The sequence below is a fragment of the Zingiber officinale genome, chromosome 1B, assembly GCF_018446385.1.
Source record: "Zingiber officinale cultivar Zhangliang chromosome 1B, Zo_v1.1, whole genome shotgun sequence".
NCBI lineage: Eukaryota > Viridiplantae > Streptophyta > Magnoliopsida > Zingiberales > Zingiberaceae > Zingiber > Zingiber officinale.
Genome location: NC_055986.1, coordinates 137,877,442 through 137,891,030, shown reverse-complemented (window position 1 = coordinate 137,891,030; position 13,589 = coordinate 137,877,442).

Genomic DNA, 13,589 nt, shown 5'->3' with positions numbered 1-13,589 from the left:
CACTACGACCTTCCAATGGTTTGTTCATTTCCATTTTGGTCGTGAGCTACTGTTTATAATTTATAAGGTACTGATAACATCATCTTCTGCATGTGACACCACATACTATGTTATCTACAATATAAATTAATTGAACAACTACAAACAAATGTAAATAATTTGACCAAATGTGATTCTTTATTCAAAATAAATGTTTACAAAAGCTTAGGCTTTCAGTATACACTCTAACAATCTCCCACTTATACTAATGACTAAGTTGCTATATCTTCTGCCTTACATCTGATTCTCATTCCCTCCACATGCCGATCGAAAGCTTTCGCCGGAAGGGCCTTAGTGAAAGGATCTGCCAGGTTATCCGCTGATGCAATCTTGGCGATGACAACTTCTCCTCGCTTCACGATATCTCGTATCAGGTGGTACTTGCGCTCTATATGTTTACTTGCCTTATGGGCTCGTGGTTCCTTCGAGTTTGCAACTGCACCTCTATTATCACAATAAATTGTGATGATTTTGGGCAATCCAGGAATCACATCTAAGTCCATTAGAAAGTTCCTGAGCCATACTGCTTCTTTAGCTGCCTCAGAGGCTGCTACATACTCAGCTTCCATGGTTGAGTCCGAAATGGATTTCTGCTTAACACTCCTCCATGAAATGGCTCCACCTCCTAAAGTAAACACATAGCCTGATGTAGACTTACTGTTGTCCCTATCTGATTGGAAATCTGAATTCGTGTAACCCACAGGAAGCAAATCGTCTGCTTGGTAAACTAGCATATAATCTCTAGTCCTTCTCAGGTACTTTAATATATGCTTTACCGCAGTCCAATGTCCTTGTCCAGGGTTACTCTCTATGACCATGCCCACGGCAAAACAGATATCAGGTCTCGTACATAGCATTGCATACATTAGGCTTCCTACAGCCGAAGCATAAGGAACTGCTTTCATGTCCTCTATCTCCTTTGATGTCTTCGGAGACATCTCTTTAGATAGAGCTACTCCATGCCTAAAAGGTAAGAAACCTTTCTTGGAATCCTGCATGCTAAAACGAGCAAGAACTGTATCTATATATGAAGCTTGGGACAGACACAACATTCTTTTCTTGCGATCCCTTATTACTTTGATCCCAAGAATGTGCACAATCTCCTAAATCCTTCATATCAAATTATTTGGACAACCATACCCTTACGTCCGATAATATCTTGACATTGTTGCCAATTAACAAAATATCATCTATGTATAGTACAAGAAATACCACCACGTTTCCGTTACATTTCTTGTATACACAAGACTCATCCGGACACTGAATAAATCCATATGACTGGATTACTTCATTAAATCGGATGTTCCAAGATCTTGAATCTTGCTTCAGTCCATAAATGGACCGATTGAGCTTGCACACTAGATGCTCTTTGCCTTTTTCAATAAACCCTTCTGGTTGCTTTATATGGATGTTCTCTTCAAGACTTCCATTAAGGAAAGCTGTCTTGACATCCATTTGCCAAATCTCATAATCCATATGAGTAGCAATGGATAAGAGTATCCGGATAGACTTAAGCATGACTACCGATGAAAAAGTCTCCTCATAGTCGATTCTCTCTTTCTGAGTATACCCTTTCGCAACAAGCCTAGCTTTGAAGGTTTCTACCTTCCCGTCTATCCCTCTTTTCCTTTTGTAGATTCACTTGTATCCAACGGCTTTTACACCATCAGGTGGTTCTACAAGATCCCAGACCTTATTAGAGTACATAGACTCTATTTCAGAATTCATTGCCTTTTGCCAAGATGCTGCATCTATATCTTGAAGTGCTTCGTCATATGTCCGGGGATCAGATTCATGTTTACCCGGGATCAAGTCCGAAGACTCTCCCAAAAACATGAATCTTTCAAGCTGCCTTACAACCCTCCCACTACGACGAGGCATTGTCTGCGGTTGTGTATCATGTGTGACACGTGTTGCAGTCTCTTGTGGTACTTCATCTTGTACTGTTGGTACTGAAGTAGACATATCCTCTCTAAGTTCTTCTAAAATAACTTTACTACTGGACTTGTGATCCATTATATAGTCTTCTTCTAAAAACTGGGCATTGGTGCTAACAATGACCTTCTGGTCTTTAGGACTATAAAATAAACCACCTTTCGTTCCTTTGGGATACCCCACAAACACGCGAACTTCTGTACGAGATTCTAACTTATCAGCATCTGGTTTCAGCACATGTGCTGGACTACCCCAAATCCGAATATGTCTTAGACTAGGCTTTCACCCATTCCACAATTCTGTGGGAGTAGAAGAAACTGATTTAGAAGGTACTAAGTTCAGAATATACACTGTTGTTTCCAGAGCGTATCCCCAAAACGAATTTGGTAATTCTGAGTAACTCATCATCCATCTAACCATCTCCATAAGAGTCCTACTCCTTCGTTCTGCCACACCATTCTGTTGGGGTGTACTAGGTGTAGACAGTTGGGATTGAATCCCGGCCTCTGATAAGTAATTCCTAAACTCTCCTAAGAGGTATTCGCCACCATGATCAGACCGTTGATTTTTGATACTTTTACCAAGACGTTTCTCTACATCAGCCTTGTACTCTCTAAACTTATCAAAGCACTCAGACTTGTGGCACATCGAGTAAATGTATCCGTATATCGAATAATCGTCTATAAAAGAGACAAAGTATTCGAAACCACCTCTTGCCTGAATAGACATAGGACCACACAAATCAAAAGGAATCAGTTCTAACGCATCTTTGGCTCTATACCCCTTGGCCTTAAAAGGTCTCTTGGTCATTTTACCTTCCAAGCAAGATTCACAGGTTGGAAAGTTTTCCAACTCTAATGTACCCAAGAGTCCATCGGCTATAAGCCTTTGAATCCTACTTAAGTTAATATGACCAAGCCTTAGATGCCAAAGATATGTTTGGCTCAGCTCCGAAGGCTCTTTTCTCTTATTAGAGTTAGAAGATGTGTTATTAATTTCCATTTGTTGCTTTATGGGAGAAATTGGATTTAATGTATATAAATTATCAACCAATGCACCAGAACAGATAATCACTTTATTTCTCTTAATAACTACATCGTTACTAAAGGAAACTGAATATCCATCCAAAAATAGTTTAGAAACTGAAATTAAATTCTTTCTAAAACTGGGTACATAAAGATAATTTCTTAAAACCAAATTTCTATTCCTATTAAAAGATAAGTAGACGTCTCCCACTGCAACAGCCGCCACCTTAGTAGTATTGCCCATGTAGACGTTAATTTCTCCTTCAAATAGTCGTCGAGTTTCCTGGAACCCCTGCAAGGAATTGCAGACATGATCAGTGGCTCCCGTATCTACACACCAGGTGCTGGTAGATAACACCGCTAAACATGTTTCAACAACTAGAGCATGAGATATACCTTGTTGTTTTGATTCCTACGAGGACAGTCCGCCTTCCAATGCCCTGACTGCTTGCAGATGAAGCACTTGCCCTTCGGCTTCTTCATTCCAGCTTTAGATCCTGTACTCTGAGATTTATTCACTTTCTTTGCTGGACCAACTTGTTTCTTCTTCTTCTTTCCTTTCGGTTTAGAAGTAGAACCATTTTCAGCATAGTGAATATGAGAATTATGACGAAACAAACCTTCTGCTGCCTGAAGTTCTGTCAGTAGTTCCGCCAATGAATATACCCTTTTGTTCATATTGTAATTCAGGCGAAATTGCTCAAAACTTCTAGGCAGTGTTTGGAGGATCATATCGATCTGGGTTTCCCCATCAATTTCTCCTCCAAGGATCTGTATTTCATTCAGATAAGCCATCATCTTTAGGATATGATCCCTCACAGGAGTACCCTCTTGCATGGTGGCTGTCATTATCTTTCTCATGGCTTCTTGCCTAGAAGTCCGATCCTGATGACCAAAGAGTTCCTTGAGATTGTTCATAATATTATAGGTTGTTGGTAAATCTTAATGCTGATGTTGTAATACATTTGACATTGAAGCCAAAATGTAACACCGCGCCATCTCATCTGCTTTTACCCATTTCCTATGATATTCAATCTCCTCTTAGGTAGATTCACTAGTGAGTGCATCAGGATAAGGCTCAGTCAGTACAAACTTATAGCTTTCAGCAGTAAGAACAATGTCTAGGTTCCTTTTCCAATTTATGTAGTTAGGTCCAGTAAGTATATTCTGTTGTAGTATGATGGACAGTGGGTTGAAAGTCATCCTAAGAATCACAAATAACTTTTGGTCAGAACTCTAAATTTAGAATAATATTGATTCCTCAAACAATACTATTTTAAATTAACCAACGCCTCAAAACACCGTGAATTTTGTATGCCACGATAGTGTGGACGTATACAAATTCAGCATTTGTAAAAGGAGGGTTTAACCCATTAATTTTATTATCTTGTCAACCTAACTTTTTGACAAATAAAATTAATAGTTGGTATCCTTTGGTCATACGAATAATAGCAGTGACTCCGATGGGGAGGATACTATTAAACGTGCCTAAGTGTATACCATTACTTGACACTAAGTTCATTAATAAGATTGTGCCCCTTCCGATGGGAAAGATCACACGCTCTTAATTAACTTCCTATAGTCATCCAAAATGGAAGTTTGTTCTAGTGATCCATAAACAAGCTCGTCCGATATGGAGGAAGGCACTCAGAGCCAACGCGCAAGCTTGTTTGCATTACTTACAAACCAGTAATGGAGACCGTGGAATTTATTTAAAATTCCTCTCCCACTTAGTTATTTATAAATGAGAAATTTTAACTATGCTAGCCTACTGAACATGTATACTAACATGCACACACAACACAATATAAAAACAATAAATGAAAAACTACTTTTTCAACTATTATGGTTTTTATCTATTGTTGTCCTCCGTGTGTCATCATCCCAAGCTGCTGCCATATTTGGCCACCGCCACCGGGTCTAGCTGTCGCATCCATCTTGCTCCTTGTTCCGATGTGCCTCTGGTCCTCAAAAGGTTCCACGCCTTGCAAGATTCGATCCACGACATAAATAGAATTTTATATTTTTCGATCCTATATTCCTCGAAGGAATGTACATGTAAACTAGATCGAACATAAAATAAAATTTTACATACATCGATCCTATATTCCATAAAAGAAATGTACATGTAACTAGATCAAAAATAAAATCCTAATAAAAACTAAATACAGCTCCTGCTGTATTTTATAATACAATCATGCACACACATATAAATGCCCTTGACATGTCCAAGGGTCCAATCACACACATAATAACTAAAAGCCATAATAGTTGGATTCTGCATCCACAAAGTTAGCACATCCTACTATTAACCTGCCTAAATTATGTATGACATGTGCATAATTAAACTAATACCAAATACACAGAGGCAAAACCCTAGTTCTAATACCAATTGTTGGTTGCTACTCGGAAACCTAGAGGTTCCACTGTACAAAAATTTTGTACAAAGGTCTGAACCTTTTCCTAGCTACCATGTGCTCTTTTAAATTAAACTTTTAGATCGCCTGCGGAACTTAACACGTTTGATCCAAAACTTAATCTATTTGTTCTTTTAGGTTTTGACTTGGATCTCCTGCCGAACTTTACACGTTCGATCCAAATCACCTAAGTTATTAATTCCATTAAATATTAATTTCCATAATTGGTTCCCAGTACTAACGTGGTGAGGCACATGACCTTCTTGGATATGGGAACAACCACCACCGACTAGACAAAACCTTTTAAGGAAAGCTAATATTTAATTTCCTAAAATAACTTTAGGTTAACCGAAAAGAACAATCAAATCACAATGAAAAGAAAAAACAAAAGAATACAACATCGAAAAACATATTCGAAATACTAGAATCGTAAGCCTCTTGTATTTGGTATTATTTCCAAAAATAACTAGTATGATGCGGAAAGGAAAAATTACTAGTTATACCTTTTAGAAAGACCTCTTGATCTTCTACCGTATTCCTCTTCTAACCTCGGACGTTGTGTGGGCAACGATCTTCCGAGATGAGAATCCACCAAAGCACCTTCTTCTTCTCCTAGCTAGGTTCGGCCAAAACAAGAGCTTTACCAAGGATGAAGAAAATCACCAACCAAGCTCCAAGGGATGCAAGCTTTCTCTCCTTCTTCTTCTTCTTCTCCAAGTAGTATCCGGCCACCACAAGAGCTCCAAGCCAAGAGAGAGGTTTCGGCCACCACAAAGAGGAAGAGAGGAAGAGAATGGCCGGCCACACCAAGGAATAAGAGAGGGAGAAAAATAATAGAGATTGTACCCTTTGAAGCCACCCCCACCCCTTCTTTTATATTCCTTGTCTTTGGCAAATTAGGAAATTTAATTACAATAAAATTTCCTTAATTTTCCTTGACATGAATTAATTGAGAAAAATAAAATAAAATTTCCCAATTAAACTTATAATGGCCGGCCACATCATAGAGAGACAAATTAGACAAGTTTCAATCAACAAATTAAAACTTCCTAATTTATTTCCGAAAATTTTAAAAATAAAATTTCTCTTCAAAAATCCCTTTATGGTTGATAAAAAGAAATTTCTATAATTTTAATTTTTCAACATGTGAATAATTTTCAAAGAGAAAATAAAATATCTTTTCAATCTACAAATAAGGAAAGAGATCTAATCTCTTTCTTTAATCTTTTGTAGACTCTTTTAAGAAAGATATTTTAATTTTAATTCTCTTTAATAAATTATATCTTCCACATAATAAAAATTAAAATTAAAATTCTTTTTAATTTTATTATGGCCGGCCCCCTCTAGCTTGGGTTCAAGCTAGGGCCGGCCACCCATAAACCAAGCTTAGGTCGGCCCTAGCTTGATTCCCAAGCTAACTTGGCCGACCCCCTTTAGGTGGGTATAGAAGGTGGGTATAGGTGGGTATAGTACTCTATAAATAAGAGACTACGATAGGGACCGAGAGGAGGAATTGATTTTGGTCTCCCGATCAATTTAAGCATCCCGTGTTCGCCCCGAACACACAACTTAATTTTATCAATAATAATTCATTCCACTAGAGAACTATTATTGAACTACCGCACCAATCCCAAATTATATTTTTGGGCTCCTTCTTATTATGAGTGTGTTAGTCTCCCTGTGTTTAAGATATCGAATGTCCACTAATTATGTGAGTTACTGACAACTCATTTAATTAATATCTTAGTCCAAGAGTAGTACCACTCAACCTTATCATCATGTCGGACTAAGTCCACCTGCAGGGTTTAACATGACAATCCTTATGAGCTCCTCTTGGGGACATTATCAACCTAGTATCTCTAGGACACAGTTTCCTTCTATAATCAACAACACACACTATAAGTGATATCATTTCCCAACTTATCAGGCTTATTGATTCTTCGAACTGAATCTCACCCATTGATAAATTAAAGAAATAAATATCAAATATATGTGCTTGTTATTATATTAGGATTAAGAGCACACACTTCCATAATAACTGAGGTCTTTGTTTCTTTATAAAGTCAGTATAAAAGAAACGACCTCTAATGGTCCTACTCAATACACTCTAAGTGTACTAGTGTAATTATATAGTTAAGATAAACTAATTCCTAATTACACTACGACCTTCCAATGGTTTGTTCCTTTCCATTTTGGTCGTGAGCTACTGTTTATAATTTATAAGGTACTGATAACATCATCTTCTGCATGTGACACCACATACTATGTTATCTACAATATAAATTAATTGAACAACTACAAACAAATGTAGATAATTTGACCAAATGTGATTCTTTATTCAAAATAAATGTTTACAAAAGCTTAGACTTTCAGTATACACTCTAACACGAGGGACAAGAAGTGGGGGAGGAAGGTTGCTTAAGGAGAAGGCTGCTTGAGGAGAAGACCGAAAAATGAGTTCGGGTGAGCCCTATTCAGGTTGGCTGAAATCTTCCAGGCGAATGGAGCAGCGGAAGAGCAAAACAGAGCTGTTGGAGCTGCTGGAGGCACCCTCGCGCCTTCCTGGCGGAAGGCGCCTTCAAACTATTGAAGACATCTTCAAGCCCTCATGGAAGGTGCCTTCAATCACTTGAAGGCACCTTAGACTAGGCAAAATGTGGTCGTTAGAGAGGATTAAGTCTTATCCTCACCTGCCTCGCTAGAGACGCCTTCCAACTTGTAGGAGGTGCCTTCCAGCCCCGGATAGAATTTTTCAAGGGTTATAAAATTACCCATGGAGCTAGGAAATCATCATTAACTCTTGTATTCATTTCTTAACAACTGTTTGAGCATTCAACGAGTGTAAGAGGCTTCTCCACCTTCATCGAAGGAAACTTTTAGTGCTTTTCATTTGTCTTGGATTAACAACCACCTAAGTTATAACCAAGTAAATTTCTTCGCCTCTTCTTTCATTTTCATTTGTTTAATTTACTTGTTATAATTATATTGTTGCTACTAATCTAATTTGAAAGTTGGGAAAGGTTCTTTTTTTTTAATAGGAAATTCATCCCTCCTCTTGCCAGTCCACCTGGACCAACAACCTCATCTTCTTTCTCCTCGGAAGTCGAGCACACATTATCTTCCGGTTGCTCCTCCTCCACTTCTTGGGTCATTGAACCCTTCTCCTTAGGCTCTTCCTTTTCGTTTGTAGGGTTAGGTTCTTCTTTTAGACCCAACATTATCTTGCTCCATAAGTTATGAGCATTCTCGTACTCGCTTACATCACTTATCACGTTAGAAGGTAAAATATCAATTAAAATCGATATTACCTTCTCATTTATCTTTGATCGTGATCGTTATTCCTCGGTCCAATATCTTGGTCAGAGTCTTTTCTCTTTTTTATCTCTTGGAACTTTGAACGGCTCCTTGACAATCATCATGATGTCCCAATCCGTTTTGAAGAAAACCTTCATCTTCATCATCCAATATGTGATGTCCCATAGACTTCCTCCTTCATACTTTGGAGGTTCAATCAAGTCAGTCATCTACTTGAAGTTACTCTTCTCGGCGATTAGTTCGGTAAAGTGCAACCTCACTTTGATACCACTTGTTGAAGATCGGATAACCGGCTAGAAGGGGGGTCGGATAGACGGTGCCCCCAATTTACGGTTCTTCTTACACTTATTAGTTGTGCAGCGAAATAATACAAAATAAACAAGCTAAACACTAAAGGAAATAACAAACCATTAACACGCTCGTTTAACGTGGTTCAGAGATAAAGTTCCTACTCTATGGCTATCTGAAAGGTGGATGATCTCGATCTGTCAGTGGATGACTCCCCGGTAAACTTCGGCTAGTTCACATAGCTCCTTGTGGGTGGAAAAATCTCTCCACAACTCTCACAAGAACACTTGCGATGCTAGGGCACTGGTAGACTGCTAATAGGGGTAAATCATCTCTATTTCGTCAACCTTAACTAAGCTTCCAAGCCTTAATTATATAGGCCACAGGTTAGAAAACCTCGCATACCAGTCAACTGTCCTCTATGGATATTCAACTGTTACATCCCAACAACTCGATACTAGTCGACTAGCAAAAGTATCAGTCGACTGCTCCATACTAGCCGAACAAACAGAGACATTCTATTTGCTCCCAATCAACTGAACCAGTTGACTGATGAAAGTATCAATCGACTGGTACCCCGAGTACAATCTCTCAGCACTCAGATCCTCACCCTTACGACTCACATGACTATTCCTTGCAACCTTGACCTCTTGCCTTCAACCCTACTTCCTTTGGCTTTCGTCCCTCGGATGCATCCAAGCCCGCGACTTGTCCCAATGTCATCTTTCGCGTATGCCTCGAAGTCACTTCCCTCAGCCCTTGTCCTTGCCGCCTTGTCCACGGTCCCTCAGATGCTCCATCATTCACCGGACCCAAAGTTATCAAGCTGAGTCATATGTGTATCCTACAAACCTGCACACTCATATACACATATAAATATAAGGATAAACCTAACTTAAACTCTTTGCCTAAATCATCAAAACTCATAGTCACACCGAATCATCTTGAAGCAAGATTGCTCCAACAGTAATGACTCTGGATGAAGTCATGTCTGTTGCCCTACAGAAGATGGAGGTCATAGACGAGGACTCCTTCAAAAATCCAAACTGACATGAGCCATGAAGAAGCTCCCATGGAAGCTCCACCTTCTGGTAACACTCTAAATTTAGTCATTAAACATGAAGATTGGAGCACAAATTGCAACAGAGCTATAATTGCAGTGCTAATTCAACTGAGAGCTCCATGAGGGGTTATGAAGTAGTGGGGGTTCCCACGAAGCCATGGTGCAAACCATGGCAGAGGATCAACTGGGTGAAGTAGTGGAGGAGAAGAGAATCTTCAGGTTGGAGAATGTTTATGTGGGAGGGCTCAAGTTGGGCTCCAACAATAAGAGTACTGCATGGGTTAGAGAGAACCAGAGGTTGACGACCATGCAATGGCTAGTGGAGAATGCAACTGCTACATTGTCTAGCCTCTCTACTGTCCATGAATTCAAGAAGATGATCGTGGACGAGTAGGGGTGATGCTACTGCACTAGCTGATTTACTAATGCAAGGAATTATGTCTAATAAGATAATTATGAACCTTTTATCAAATTATATAAAGCAATTGATTGTAGACCTTTTACTAAGGCAAGACCGAAGAGGTTAGCAAGCCAATGTACGATGATTATGAAATTGACAAGGTAGTCTTTATCGTCCACACTTCATTCCTAGCCGTTAAATTCTTGCTCGTTGATACTGGTGCAAGGACCCTCTCGGATAAACCTCCTATTGATGGAGAAGTAGTTGGAATAGATGGGTGTAATGAACCTGAGCATGCATATGCCTTCGTATACATAAAAGCTGACAACGATTCAAAGAAGATTGTGTTAGTAAAGTGCTTGCCTATAGGGGGCGTACTTCCATTGATGTATTGGATCTTAATGAACAACAAAAGGATACTTTGAATCTCCATATCAACATAAAGGAATCAGCCCCGGTCCTAACATATGGGAGGCCCGAGGCGAAACGATCAAAATAGGTCCTTAATTTTTTATTTTCATAAAGTAAAGATTATTTATAATGATTTCTTCTAACTTTTCTAGATGTAAAATCATCTATAATATTATTAATTTCAAGATTTTCTAAAATCTCTTTTTCAATAGATAAAATTGCTAATCAATTCAATCTCTCTTGTAACATTGTTGATCTCATGTATGTTTTTAACAATTTTAATTTTAAATAATTTTGAGAAACTTTATCTACATGTTTACTGTATACCAACCACTTTCGGTTTTTTACCTCTCCATTACTTAATTTTTTAAAATAATGAATACTTGAAAAATGTCTAGAGTAATGATCAAAAGGAAATATGAGATTCATTTCTTTTATAGGCCCCTTTTCAACTAAAATATTATGTGTATTATTATCAAGATTATCCCAATTCCTTGGATCATATATATCAAGTGGAGGAATAAATTATTTATCAATATTAGTATTCTCATTATCTACTACATTAGTAACATTTTCATGCTCTCTTAAATTATCTCTATCCTCATTAATATCATGAATTTCATTAGATTCATCATTAATATCATGAATTTCATTAAACTCCTCGTTAACATCATGTATTTCCTTAAACTCATTTGTATTATCCCTATTTAAATTTTCTATATTTTCATTAGAACTTGATCTTTTAATAAAGAATTTATTAAGAGCACCTCTTTGTGATTCACTTAATTGCTCTATTCTTTTTCTTTTTTTTTTCTTTTTTCACATCCAGAAATATATTTTCTAGGCAACATATTATAATGCACAAAATTACAATAATTGCAATACTATAATTTAAATCAACTGAAATAAAACTATAATTTAAATAAACTGGAATAATTCCACCTGGATGAAAAAGATGAGTAGATGACAACCCGCAATCGTCGCAACTCGCAAATCGCAACGCAAACAATAGAGGTTCAAAACCTTTAGGTGCAACGTGCAAGAGGTGTTGGTGCAGCCGTGTGTAGAGAAGAGACAAAGGCACAACCTCGTAGTGACGCTGTCGTGGAGTCGCCGGTAGAAAGGAGAGCAAACAAAAATAAAAAGGGAAGAGAGAAAAGTGATGTAATTGAAAATAAATTCAAATAAAAACTGAAAAATAAAGAGAATATGGAGAATACGAGAAAGGAGAGGCAGAAATCGCAATAGCTTGTGCAGCGGCAAAGGATGTGCAACAAGTGAAGGTTTACAACTATAAGTTAACCTAATTCTCAATTAATATATGCATATATAAATTATATAAATGTTTTATAATTGTGGGCCCCTCCCAAACTTGGGCCCTGGGCAATCGTCCAAGGTGGCCCGGCCTCTGGGCCGGGGCTAAAAGGAATACATGTCAAATTTGACAGACCAGAATAGCAATTATCCGAAGATGTATAAGAATCTTAAGGCTCTTGTTGATAATCTGGGAGTTGGACTTCTGTCCAAGTTGGAGTCACATCGGGTGGTGGTTTTTTATGGAATTGTTAAAACAAACACTAATAGAAGTGCACCAGCTGCTAACAGATTTACAGATTTTGTATCAAATGATCTTTTTCCTGGGTTACCACCTAAACTACTCTAAACTCGAGGATGGGTTCTTCCAACCGGAGGTAATTGATGCAAGGAGGATCCATAGTTTATTGTTATTTTTTTGGTTAATTTTAACCTTTTTGATATTTAAGGCATTTTGGTATTTTAAATATTTTTAGTAAGTTTTATCTATTATATTTTTAGATTTTAAGTTCGTTTAAAGATTTTAAATTATAAGTCTGTTAATAATTTTTTCTTTATTTTAAAATTTCTTTTCGCTTTTTACAAGATAGAAATTGGAGTCTATATATTTATATTTTTTGATGCAAAAGTCTAAAGTCTTTATAAATATTAAATATGTAATTAGTTGTTTGAGAATTAATCCTCTATTCTTAATAAAGTTTGAAAAAAAATATCATAGAACGGTAGATTTCTCTTTGTTTTTGGCATTTTCTTTTCTCATCTTTTCCTCAATTCCCTCTTCTTGTTAGCCTATAAGATAATTGCTATCATCTGGCATCACTTACTTGGACAAATCTTACTTGGACAAATATAATAAATAACAAACAAATAAAATTTTTATTTAGACTCATTCGAATAAACATCTAGAATAAGCATCTAGAATTTTATTCAACACTAGCGATTGTGTATACGCGTTGCGTGAGCTAAGCACCTTAAACCAGAAGAAGAATTGGCCTACAAAAAATAGTTTTAATTTTTTAGTATTGCCCCTACTTTTATAAGTGACTTTGCCCCTACTTTTATAAGTGACTTCGCTCCTGGTTACATGCGTAATATAAGACATAAACACGTCCATAATAGGTAAGAGTGTGCCAAACCAACGGACTCCCTCTTATAAAAAATTATTTTGATATCACATTTGATGTTAGTAAAAAAATCGAGAAAAGTATGTTTTTTAAAATCACCGGCCCAAAGTATTTATAAAAGCTTCTCTGCTCACAGTGTTACTAATTTTAAGATATGGGACTAAAACAAACTCAATATTTCTAATTGATTAATTGAAAAAAATTTCAATAATAGGCTGAGTCTCGAACTCTAGATTCCTGATTGATTAATGAGAAAAA